Raw genomic sequence first — 12,388 nt, forward strand, 5'->3', positions numbered from 1 at the left:
AACTGAGGCATAGGCTGGAAACCCCACAGCGAGTGAGTGGCAGATTTGGGACTCAGATCCAGGCCTGCCTGTGGCTCCAACTGGAGCTCTTAACCTGTCGGGTGCAGTGGAGACTGAGGGCATAGACTCTGGAGCCAACTTTGCCACTCTTAGCTGTGTGATCCCAGACAAGTCAGTTCACCTCTCTGTGCCTCCGCGTCCTCATCTATAAAATGGGGACGATAATGATACCTCCTTTATAGGGTTGTTTTGAGGATATAAATGCATACTCATCAGACAAAATGCATAGTAAGTGTTCAAAGACGGATAGCTGCCAGTATTAGTACTCATAGTATTACTCTATATTATTAGTATTAGCAGGCACTGTTTTGTGTGCTTTGAGTGAACGAACTTATCACATCCTCCTAGCAACCCCAAGATGTAGACGTTCTTGTCTTTTTGGTGGTGGTTGTTTTTTGTTAGCGGCATGTGGGATCTTAGTTCCCGGGCCCCCTGCAGTGGAAGCGCAGAGTCTTACCCCCTGGACCACCAGAGAAGTCCTAGATGTATATGTTCTTATTATCCCGCTTTTAAGGGGAGGAAATGGAGAACCTGGGAGACCAGCCTGGTGTCAGAGCCATTAGGGCTGGGGTTTGGCCCCGGGCTCCCTCTGCCACCCGATAACTGAGCAGAGGGATTAGAAGGCTCCTCCCTTCCCAGCCGGCTGCAGCGGAGCTCTGGAGGGCACACCTTGGCAGGTGGGGACACCGGCCAGGGTCCCCACGTAGAGAGCCTCCCTCCTGGGCCCTCTGCTCCCACCCCCGCGCCCCAGCCCAGCCCTGGAAACTCTGATAAAGCCGCATTGTGTGGCAGTTTCGGGCTTGTTTCCCCTGGCGGCTTTCAGCCACTCCCACACATGGGGAAGCCGCCTGGGCCTCCTCCCCCTCCCCCGCCCCTCCTGCCAGCCCTCCACGCGAGTGCTGGGAATGGTGAGGAAGTAGGGCATTGCGGGAGGGCTGGGCTCCTACCGTCCCCCAGGTGAGGACAACCCCCCAAGTCCTGTGCGCGCGCACGCACGCGCGCGCTCTCTTTCTCTCGCTTTCTTTCTCCCTAGGGACCCCTCCTCTGCTGCCTGCAGCCACTTCCCCAGCTCCCTTCTCCCTCCCTCCAGATCTGGCCCCAGATTAGTTGTGTATTTATGTACCTTGATAATTCCACCTCTTTAAACCTCCCACAGTAGTGAAGGGTAACATGCCTATAGAAAAGTGCATCAGTGCCCATGTCAGTTTAACAGGTAATTATAAGGTGAGCAGCATTTCACCACACCTAGGCGAAGACTGTGAACACAGCACCCCAGGAGCCTCCCATGCCCTCTTGACCACAACCCCAGTAGAGGCCACCTCCCTGACCTTGGGGGTCACCAGGCCCCCGCTTTTCCAGAGGTTTTACCAGGTGTGCATCCTGAGTTATAGCCTGCCACCTCGCCTGCCTGGGGACTTCACATAAATGGACTCCTGCAGCACATCCTCGTGTGGGCCTGCCCTCCCTCATCCTTGGTCTGTGAGGCACAGCCATGTGGTTGTGGGTGTGAGTGGTTCGTTCGCCCTCGTTGCTGGGCAGCCTTCTAATCATGACTTACTTCTCCGCCCCTGCTACGCGGGGGTGACCGTGCTCTTTGAACGCATCTGCTGGGACCTGTGTGCATGCACTTCTCCAGGGATCACGTCCGGGCTGCGGTGCTCAGCTCAGAGGGTCGAGTCTCACCCCCTTAGCAGAGCCCGCCACGCAGCTGTCCAGTGTGGCCGTAACTGCGCGCCTGCCCAGCAGCGGCCGCTCATCCTCCCCTGCACTGGGTCTCTCAGACTTTGTAACTGACCTTGCAACATTTTATATTCTCTTCTCCTACAGAAGTAACACGTGTGCTTCTTATCGCTGAGATGAGTCCTCTTGTCCTTTTCTCCTCCCCGGGTTCCTATCCATGCCAGCTCTTACCCATCCCACCTATGGGCGTCAAGTGCTTACTCCTTGATAAGCCCTGTGCTGGGGCCCCAGGCGCCAGGACCCGGAGGTGAACACAGCAGGCTCCCTCGCAGGGCTCAGTCTGGCAGGCGACCCAGACCTTGACCAAGGAGTGACACGGAGACAGGCAAAATAGACCAGACTCCCAAGCCCCATCTCCTCCCAGCAACCCTGCCTCGTTCACGGGCACCCCATCCGTCCTCTCGATGGGGCCGGGAATCTGGCGTCATCCTGGCTCCTCTTGTCCTCGTCCTCCACATCCAGGATGTCAAGAAAGCCGGCTGGGGCTTCCCTGGTGGCACAGTGGTTGAGAGTCCGCCTGCCGATGCAGGGGACACGGGTTCGTGCCCCGGTCTGGGAGGATCCCACATGCCGTGGAGCGGCTGGGCCCGTGAGCCATGGCCGCTGAGCCTGCGCGTCCGGAGCCTGTGCTCCGCAACGGGAGAGGCCACAACAGTGAGGGGCCCGCGTACCGCAAAAAAAAAAAAAAAAAAAAAGCTGGCTGATTAGACCCCGGCGCCTCCCACTCCTTGTTATCTCCGCCTGGTTCCAGCCGCCCTCTGCTCCTGCCTGGGCCATGTGGCCACCCCCTCACTCCCCCGCTGCCCCCACAGCCTGTCCCCGTGCCCAGCCAGGGGTTCCCTGCCCTGCTGGGCGCCCTCCCGTGGCTTCATCTCTTTTGGGAAACGCCTCCAAGGCCCCACAAGATCCTGGCCCAGGTTCCCTGCTCACCTTCACTCCTCTCCTGCCGCCCTATTCCTGGAACATTCCAGGCTGGTCCTGCCTCAGGCCCTCTGTTCATGCTGCTCCCTTGTGTTTGCAGCACCTCGCATCCCTGCATCCAGGCAGATCTCCCTGACTCCTGTCTACAGTAGCACCGTCACTCTCTCTCCCCACCTTCCCCTGCTTGGTTCTCCTGGTCCACTCACCATCACTACTGATCTGTTATGACTGTGGGCGTGTGGGTTAGTGTCCTCTCAGCCCGCCCCCCTGCCCCACCCCGAATAACTTAGCTTCATGGCGGTGGGGGGGATTCTTGCGTCCCTTGTTATATCTCAGGGCTTGACTTGTAGTAGTCACCCAGTAAACACTGGTGGGCGGAATGAATGAACAAGCCATAATAAGCGGAGAGCGTCATTGCCAGAGTGTATGATGTGGGGGGGGTGTCCTTCCCCCACCCTCCCGCCCCGCCCCCAACGTGAGAGTTACAGGGCAGGCTTTTCTAAGGAGGAATTGCTGCTTGAAGGATGAACTCAGGGAGGAGGAGGGTGACGAGCAGTCGAGGCTGAGGGAGCTGCCTGTGCAGAGGTCCCAGGCGGGAGGGCGCAAGGCGCCTTCCAGGAGTCGAAGGAAGACTGGCATTCTCCCTCTGCTCTGGATTCCAGTCTTGGCAGCCACTCGGGCCTCTTCATGTCTCAGTTTCTTCCTGTAGAACTGAGGCTCCTGTGCGTGTCCTAGGGCATGTGTAAAGTTCTGCTCCTAACATACTTATCCTAGTGCCTGGCATATGAATGTGATTGGTTTATTGCCCTTTTTTCCAACAAATACTCTGGAGTGCCTGGCCCTTTGTGGCCTCCGGGGACACTGTGGTAGATAAACAGACCCAGTTGCTACCCAGATGGAGCCTATCTCTTGGACTCTTAGCCTTCTGGCCACACCCCCGACCTCCCAGCTCAGAGGCAAGAGAAGACCTGAAAAGACCTTGGGCCTGGGGAGTCCTTATTCCTGCGACTGATTAATAGGGAGAACTAATCGCGGGTTTGCACACGCCAGGCCCAGTGCCCGCACACAACTCCCACGCTGTTTCTACTCAGTCCTTCCTGGAAGGATTCGACCCATTTCAGAGATGAGGGAGGTGAGGGTGGCACCAGTGGTGAGTGCTGCATCCATCCTGCTGGCTGGTGCTAACCTGATGTGGTGGTATCTCCTCGGGGTGTTGGAGCAGCTTTTCACATGCTCCTCAAACATCTGGAGCGCCCCTCCTATGAAGGGCCCGTTCGGGTCACTTGCCTCTTTTTCCTCTGGCTGTCTGTACTTTTTTTTTTAACCACTAGACCGCCAGGGAATTCCCTGTCTGCATTTTTATTTTGAATTTCTGTGAGTTAAATTCTAGATTCTGGTAAAGAACATGTGTTTCCTAGATGGTACTCCTGCCTTCTCTCAGTCCATGGCCTGTCTTTTCACTTTTTAAAAAAATATATTTATTTATTTATTCATTTGGCTGCATCAGGTCTTACTTGTAGCACACGGGCTCTTCATTGCAGCACTCAGGCTTCTCTCTAGTTGTGGCGCATGGGCTCTCTAGTTGCGGCCATGGGCTCAGTAGTTGTGGCGTGCGGGCTTAGTTGTCCCGCGGCGTGTGGGATCTTAGTTTCCTGACCAGGGATGGAACCCGCGTCCCCTGCATTGGAAGGCCGATTCTTAACCACTGGACCACCAGGGAAGTCCATTCACTATTTTTATTGTGTCTTTTGATAAACAGAAGCCTTTAATTTTTTTTTTTTTTTTTTTTTTTGTGGTACGCGGGCCTCTCACTGTTGTGGCCTCTCCCGTTGTGGAGCACAGGCTCCGGACACGCAGGCTCAGCGGCCATGGCCTAGCCACTCCACGGCATGTGGGATCTTCCCGGACCGGGGCACGAACCCGTGTCCCCTGCATCGGCAGGCGGACTCTCAACCACTGCACCACCAGGGAAGCCCAGAAGCCTTTAATTTTAATGCAGTCAGTTATCATCCATTTCCTTTATAGTTTTATAGTTCTACTTTTCACATTTAGTCTTCCTTTGTGCTAGAATTGGAGAGTGTGTGTGTGTGCGTGTGTGTGTGTGTGTGTGTGTGTGTGTGTGTGTGTGTGTGGTGTGAGATAGGCACCCAGTTTCACATTTTCCATCTGGATCCCCAGTCATCCATGTACCATTTATTACAAACCAGCGTTTCTCCCGGGCCACCTGTGTCATAAATTATCTCTCTGTATAAGTGGGCCTGTTTCTGGGTACTTTCTTCCTTTCTCATGCTTGGTTTGCCTATTCCTGTGTCAGTACCCCACTGTCCTAATTTCTGTAGTTGATAGTAAGTCTCGATGGTGTGGAGAGGAAGCCCTTCCACATGTCCTTCTTCCCAAGTGTCTCGGCCATTTGACTTTTCATAATTCCATTTAGATATGAGACGAGCGTCTTGCCACACACACAGACGTGACTTTGAGTCTCCCAGTCCATGAACGTGGTCTGTCTCTCCATTTACTTATGTCTTCTCTGATGTCTTTCAGCAAAGTATCACACTTTTCCAGCCTGGGCCTTGCCCACCGCTTGCTGGATTTATTCCAAGGCACTTTGTGATGTGGCAGGGGGAGCCTGTGGCCTCCTCTCCCATGAGGCGCCTTGTTCACTGGGCTTGGCTTTGCTGGGTGAGGCTCTCACAGCAGAGGCAGGAGCCCACCTCCCCCATTCCCTGCTTTCTCCCTGGCACCGCCCCTGGGCGCTGGCAGAGGGCAGGCAGGGTGCCAGAGAGGAGGTTGTAATTTTCCTGAATGATTTCAAGGGCTAATTAAAGGTTTTCCTTGACTAATCAGCTTACGGTTTAATTATCGGGAAACAGGCTCAGGGATGCAGGAAGCAGCACTGCTGGGGTCTCCTTACAGCATGGCGGGAAGGAGCCAGGGCCCAGCCCTTACCCCATGGCCATGGCAGGATCTGGGGATACCCCGGCACCCCCAGGAGGCCAGCTGCGGTTCTCCATCCCTGGGAGAGAACGGGGTGGAGCGCAGCAGATGCCGGTGAGGTCAGAGTGGGTCCCTGCCCTGCTTAAAATCCTTCTATGGTTCCCACTGCTGGGGTGGTGGGGGACCCAGTCCCGCCTCTGGTCAGCAAGGCCCTGCCCCCCTCCCTTGCCGGCTGCACTTCAGCCTCGCTGGCCTTTTTTTAGTGCTCTCACCTCATTTATTCTTTGGGTCCTGGCCTAAAGGTTACCACCTCTGGGAAGCCTTCTCAGGCCACTCCTGCCTCCAGAGCAGGTGATAAACTCTGCCAGCCACAGGCTGGCTGTCAGCGTCTCTCCCTCTACCACTGATAAGTGCTTCGCGCCTGGGCTGCGCCCTGTGGTCCAGCATTGGAGTTGCGGAGGACCCAAGACGAGAAGGGGTTCAGGATGGGTGCTCTGAGGAGAGGGCTGGGCGCAGGCTTCAGGCCCGGAAGACTGAGTGATTGCTGAGGCCTTCCTGGGGGAGGTGGTTGGCAATCTGGCCAGTGACCTGACCAGGGAAGGGCTCTTGGGAGTTTGTGAAGGGGGCGGGGACCTGGAGATGGCCGTGCCAGGCCTGGCTTCATTCCTTGCATTCTTCAGCAGGCCCCAGACTCCCGGTGGCTAAGGTGGGGGAGGGTGGGCAGGCAGAGAGGGGGGCCTCCTGGGCGCTCACCCTGCCCCGCCCTTTCCCTTTCAGCCCCTCAGGCCTACACCCACCTCCGTCTGTCTCACTTTACACCACCCCTCGAGGACACAGGCCTGGGACTGTGTGTCCAGGCCCCCCACCCCTAATCCCATGCTCACCCCTGGCCACACATTAGGGTTACCTGGTGCAGGCATCCATGCGGGGGTCCAAGGTCAGACCATTTGAATCCGAATCTCTGGCTGTGGGGCCTGAGCATTGGGTTTTGTGAGGGTTTTTTCCAAAACTCCTTGGGTGACTCTAGTGCAATTCTGAACCGAGATGAGAGCCACTGGCTTACAGAATGATAGGAAACATATATTAGCTTTTGCGATTTCCTGGGTTTGGGCACTTTCCTGGGTTTCTGACATGGCGTGATTAAGTCATGTCACCTCCATAAGCACACTAGGAAGATATGATTATTATTCCCATGTTACTGACAAGGGAGCTGAGGCCCAAAGAAGGCGTCCGTGCCTGGCAGTGCAGCCTCTGTCGCTGTCCTGTCTTCCCATCCCTGGGCCCTCCAGGCCCCTGTCTGAGCAGCTATCTCTCTCCCCACCTCACTTCTTTCTTTCTCTACCCGTGTCTCTGCCTCCTGTCTCTCTCCCTCTTTCCCTCAATTTCTGCTTCCCTCCTCCCCTGAAGAGGCTTCCTTAGCTTCCCTGTTTAGAGCCAGGATCCTGCTGAAGCCACAGAGGGGAGATGGTTTCTACAGGCCCAGGACAAGGACGGGAAGGATGCTAATGTCACCACTCTCCAGCCTCCCTTGCTGCTCCTGGCACCTGGTGTGGGAGAGGGTGGGAGGCAGGGCACCCATCCCACTGATGGTCAGGGGCGGGGGGTCCTGGGGCTGGCTCTGCAACCTTGCGTGGAGGATCATCCAGGGGGGTGGAGCCTAACAAATCCCCTGGGCCCCAGATCTGGTGTTGTCATCTGTTGCTGGTTACCATTTCAGGCTCCCGTGGGGTGGCTCATGGTTTAATTTCCAGAAAGGTTTGTGCTAAGATGTGAATATTGCATTGCAGGAGCCGTTATTGTTTGATGGGAACGAGGGGGACCAAGAGTCCAGTGCCCCTGTGTGTCCCCACTCACCAAGGGCTCCCTGGCCTCCTCTCCCCGACCCCATCCCAGCAAGGGCTGGGCATGCAGCTCCCCCGCCGGCCTCACCCACCTCCAGCAGAGCTTCCTCTGTGACCTGAGGCCAGGCCCTGAGCCCTGGGTATCTCTGTACTGGTTCCCATTTGGAGCCGGAGGAGAAGGATTCTCGTTGCCTCCCAGGGTAGCCGGGAGAATTAAGTGAGTCAGCGTATGTGTAACACTCAGCACAGGGCTGACATCATTATGTCATTCTGGTTACTGTTGCCGTGATTACTGTTACAGTTATTAGAGGCAGGATATGTGTTTGGATTTAGTAATTAAGGCTCAGGGGGTGAGCGATCCATAATTCTTCACTGTTATGACTAGGTCACATTTCCTTTTGCAAAACATTTAAAACCTTTGTATAATGGAAGTGTCCACACATGCTCTGAAGAATGGTCTGATGCCCTCCCCACGTCCCTGTCCCCGTCCCCAGCTTCAGCAGTTATCAGTCACCACCAGGCTTTCTCATCTGTACCCCATCCCCACCTCCCTGATTCTTTTGAAGCAGTTCTCAAGCATCATAGACTTCAGCCATAAATATCTCAGATTTTTTTTGCCTATGAGAGAGAAGGAATCTTTAAAACACACAGACACACACACACACACACAGTACCATTGTCACAGGAGAAAAAGAACCAGTACTTCCTTAATATCCTCACATTTCCCCAGTTGTCTTATCATCCTTTTTCAATGTGTTTGTTTGACTTGGCATCCAGACAAGGTCTGCTTTGCCTTTGGTTGATAGGCCCCTTAAGTCTTCTGTAGTCTATAGGGTTTCCCCTGGCGGCTCTTTCTGTGCTTGCTTCTTGGGTCATTGATCCATCAAAAACCCTGGTCCTCTCTCCTCTGGAAGTTTCCACACTCTCGATCTCACTGATGCATCCTTGTGGTGTCCTTTCACATGGTCCTCTGTCCCCTGTACTTCCTGTATGTTGGGCCTTAGGCCTAGAGGCGCTATTGGATTCAGGTTCCCTTATTTCATAGGTGGTGCTCTGTGGGAACATCAGGCCAACATTTGTGTCTGAGTGACTATTTTAAACTAAATTTAATTAAGTTTTTTTTTTTTAAGTGAGTGGATTGAAAAAAAAGTTCTTAAGTCACTCCTAGTAAGGCTGGTACCCAGCTACAGCAGAGCGGAGCGGGAGGAACCCAAAGGCCTGACTTCCAGAACTGCCGGGGCCTGGGAGCAAAGGGCTGTGTGTGAGCCCCTGGCTTCCAGTGAACCATCGTCATAAGTGCACAGCTTTGGGCTCCTGCTTTGCTGAGACCAGAGGCCCCCAGCTGAGAGCCATCCCTGACCCCCAGCCCCACCCCCATCCTTCAGCCTGGCCTGGTGGTTAAGCTTTAGGGACTCCTGCCCCAGCTCTGCCCTTGGCCAGCAGGGCCACCATCCCCCACGGGCTTCCTCCTCCGTAACATGATGCTGGTAGGGGGACCACACCTCCCTTGGAGGGCTGTGGTCTAGAGGCCTGGGCGCCAGGAGCTGCTGTTCTTCTGCATTTAGTGTAGACTCTCTTTGACCTCAGTCGGGCCACTCTCCCCTTCCACCCTCCCTCCCTTCCTGCCACGCCAGCCTCCTTGGCCAGCCTCCTCGGGCATTCTGGAATGTGCCAGGCAGGCTTCAGTCCTCGGGCCTTTGCAGTTGTGGTTCCTTCCACCCTGAAAGCTCTTCCCTAGATCCACACGTGGCTCCCTCACTTCCTCTGCTCTTGCTCGAATGCCGCCCCCTCAGGGACACCCCTCCCCGCACTGTCCCCTCTCCCACTTGTTACAGACTTTTTTGTTTACTTGTGTGTTGTCTTAACTCCGTCACTCACTAGGATGTCATCTCTGGGAAGGAGGTACTGTCTTACTCACTGCTGTATCCCCAGTGCTTAAAACAGTGCCTGGCACATACTGAGTGCATAATAAAGAATTGTTGAGTACGGACCGAATAAGAGCCTGAACGTGGTTAAGTGAGTGGACTCTGCCCTGGGTCACACCTGCCATGGAATCCTGGCTCTAATACATGCTGTGTGACCTTGGGCCAGCACCTCCCCTCTCTGAGCCTCACTTTCCTCCTCTGCAACATGGAGGCATTCACAGCACCCTGCTCACTGCCTTGTCTTGCACTAGTGTGGTGTGCACACGTAAGGCTCTGTAGTTGGCCTCGCTGGTGTCCTCTGTCTCCAGCGCAGGGCACAGGTGAGCCAGCTAGGGCTGTCCCCACCACGGGGACTCTACCAAATCTTGACTAACTCCTTCCACTCTGGGTGACCGGCTGCGGCACCCCAGGGTAGGGACGCCGTGGATAGATACTTCCCCTTGGCCAGAAAGGCTCCACGGGGAGTGTGATCCACGCAGGACACCAAAGTGCTGGGCATGTGGAGAGACCTGGGTGTTGGGGCTGAGACTGAGTCTGGCTGCTTCCAGGCCTTTGTCTCCTTTGCAGGAAACAGGCCAAGAGCTGCAAGGGGCCTAGGAGGGCTACTGCTCTGATCGCGGCAGCAGTTACAGCCTTGGGAGTGTGTGAGTGTGAGAGAGAGAGAGAGAGAGAGAGAGAGAGAGAGAGATAGACAGAGAGCGAAAGAGACTGTCTGTGGACACCTGCAGGTATGGAGGAAGCTTCCAGCTGTCAGAATTGCTACCCCTGGTGTTTCCTGCACCAGAGTGTAAAATATGACACATGTACAGAAAACCGCGTAAGACCTCCCTGTTCAGTCTAGTGAATAATTATAAAGCACACGCCCTTCTCACAACCACCCAGATCAAGAAGACAAGCATTGCGAGCACCCTAGAAGCCCCCTCCTTCATGTGCTCTTTCCAGGTTTATCAAATAAATTCAGCCCTCTTTTCTTCCTTTTAATTGTTGCCTGTTCGTTTGTGCATCATGAAAGATCACAGTTGCCCTCAAGAGATCAGAGAATCACCTGATGGACTCCCTTGGGCCTGTTGCCCAACTAAGAGAAAAAAAGCGCTTGCCATCGTTAAAGTCCCCTGGGTCCCCTCCCGCAGGTACTCACTGTGCTTCCTTGTTGCTTCCATAAATAGTATCCCATATTGTTCTGCAGGTTTTAAAACTGTAAATGGTCCCAGACTGCCAGCACTCAGCTGCAGCTTGCTTTCAATAGGGTGGATAAGTGAAGTCGCATGCCAGTGGGAATGCTCCCCAGCATGGGTCAGATGGAAGCCTCTCCCCGTAGCCAGATGAAAGCAGCCCTGCCCCGGTGGAGCCGCAGGAGGGCGCTCTGGGGCTCCTCTCGGCTTGCCACCCCCTGCTCCAGCTGGGTGTGACACCTCTGCCTCAAATGAATGTGGGTAGTCCCTGTCCGGAGAGGGCACTGCCAGCTTCCCAGGTTGACAATTGGGTTTTAGCTATAGGCCCTTGACCTCTAAGGGGCCTTCCCTGACACCTGTAAGGTGTGAAGGGGGTTCTGGTACCATCCCAGGTCTGTCAGTTCCACGGAGGGGCCTTCCCTGGAGAAGGGTGAGGACCCCCCCTCCACGTGGGAAGGGATGGGGGGCTGGGTGCAGGGAGGGTCTCTTCTCTCCCCCTGCCTCCTCTGCCCCTCTGCTTCCCCTGTTAGCCAGTCTCATCCAGCCTTTCATGGAGAAGCCCTGTGGGGTGGAGATGACTATCAAAGGCTCTGGATCTGAAGGGCTGGGTTTGCTGCCCAGCTCCGCCACCTACTAGCTGGGGGACCTTGGGCTCGTGGCTCCCCTCCAGCCCCCCTCGGCCTCAGTTTCCCCATTTGTAAAATGAGATCGTTATAAAGGTTATTTTATCCATGTAAAGCACTCAAAAGAGAGCTAGCACATAGAAACCTCTTAACAAGTGTTAGCTGAGAGTATTATTGTCATTATTGTCCCTCACTCTTTCACTGTGTGCCTCCTCTGAGTCCAGCCCTGTGCTGGCTGATGCCTGGGACAGGATGGTGACCTGTCTGCCCAAGGCCCTGCCCTCATGTCCAGTGATGGGAGACAGACACAGCACTAAGCAGTGACAGCCCAGAGTGACCCTGAGGAAAGCACAGGCCCAAGTGTCATGACTTTGGTGGAGGAGGCCCCGAGAACTTGAAGCAAGCCCTGGCTCCACCCTAGGAAATCAGGGAAGGCTTCCTGGAGGAGGAGACATCTGAGCTGAGGGCTGTAAGAGGACTAGGAGTTAGTGTGTGGAAAGCTGTGCGTTCCAAGGAGAAGGAATAGCATCTTCTAAGATGGGAAAGGGTCTGGCATTTTCAATAAATTATTATTTTTAATTAAGGTTTTCATTGTGAGATCATTGTAGATTAACTTGGACATGTAAAAAATAACACAGAGAGAGCCCCTGTACCCTTTACCCAGTTCCCCCAATAGTAACATCTTAAAAAATTATGGTTAGTACAAGACCACAACCAGGATATTGACACAGATACAGTCAAGATATAGAACATTCCATCACAAGGATCCCCCCTGATGCCTTTTTATAGCCACATCCCCTCCCTGGCCTGTCCCTAACTCCTGGCAACCACTCATCTATCTGTTCCCCATTTTTATAATTCTGTCATTTCAACGTTGTGTAAATGGGATCATACTGTACGTCACCTTTTGGTGTTGGCTTTTTTTCACTCAGCATAGTTCTCTGGAGATTCATCCAGGTTGTTGCCTTTGTCAATAGTTCATTCCTTTTTCTTGCTCAGCAGTGGATGTGCCATAGTTTATTGAACCATTCACCCATTGAGGGACATCTGGGTTGTTTCCAGTTTGGGGCTATTAGAAATAAAGCTGCTATAAACAGTCTCATACAGGTTTTTGTGTGAATGTAAATTTTCATTTTTCTGGGACAAATACCCATAAGTGCAACTGCTGGAAA

The sequence above is a fragment of the Hyperoodon ampullatus genome (genome assembly GCF_949752795.1).
Source record: "Hyperoodon ampullatus genome assembly, chromosome: 18".
NCBI lineage: Eukaryota > Metazoa > Chordata > Mammalia > Artiodactyla > Ziphiidae > Hyperoodon > Hyperoodon ampullatus.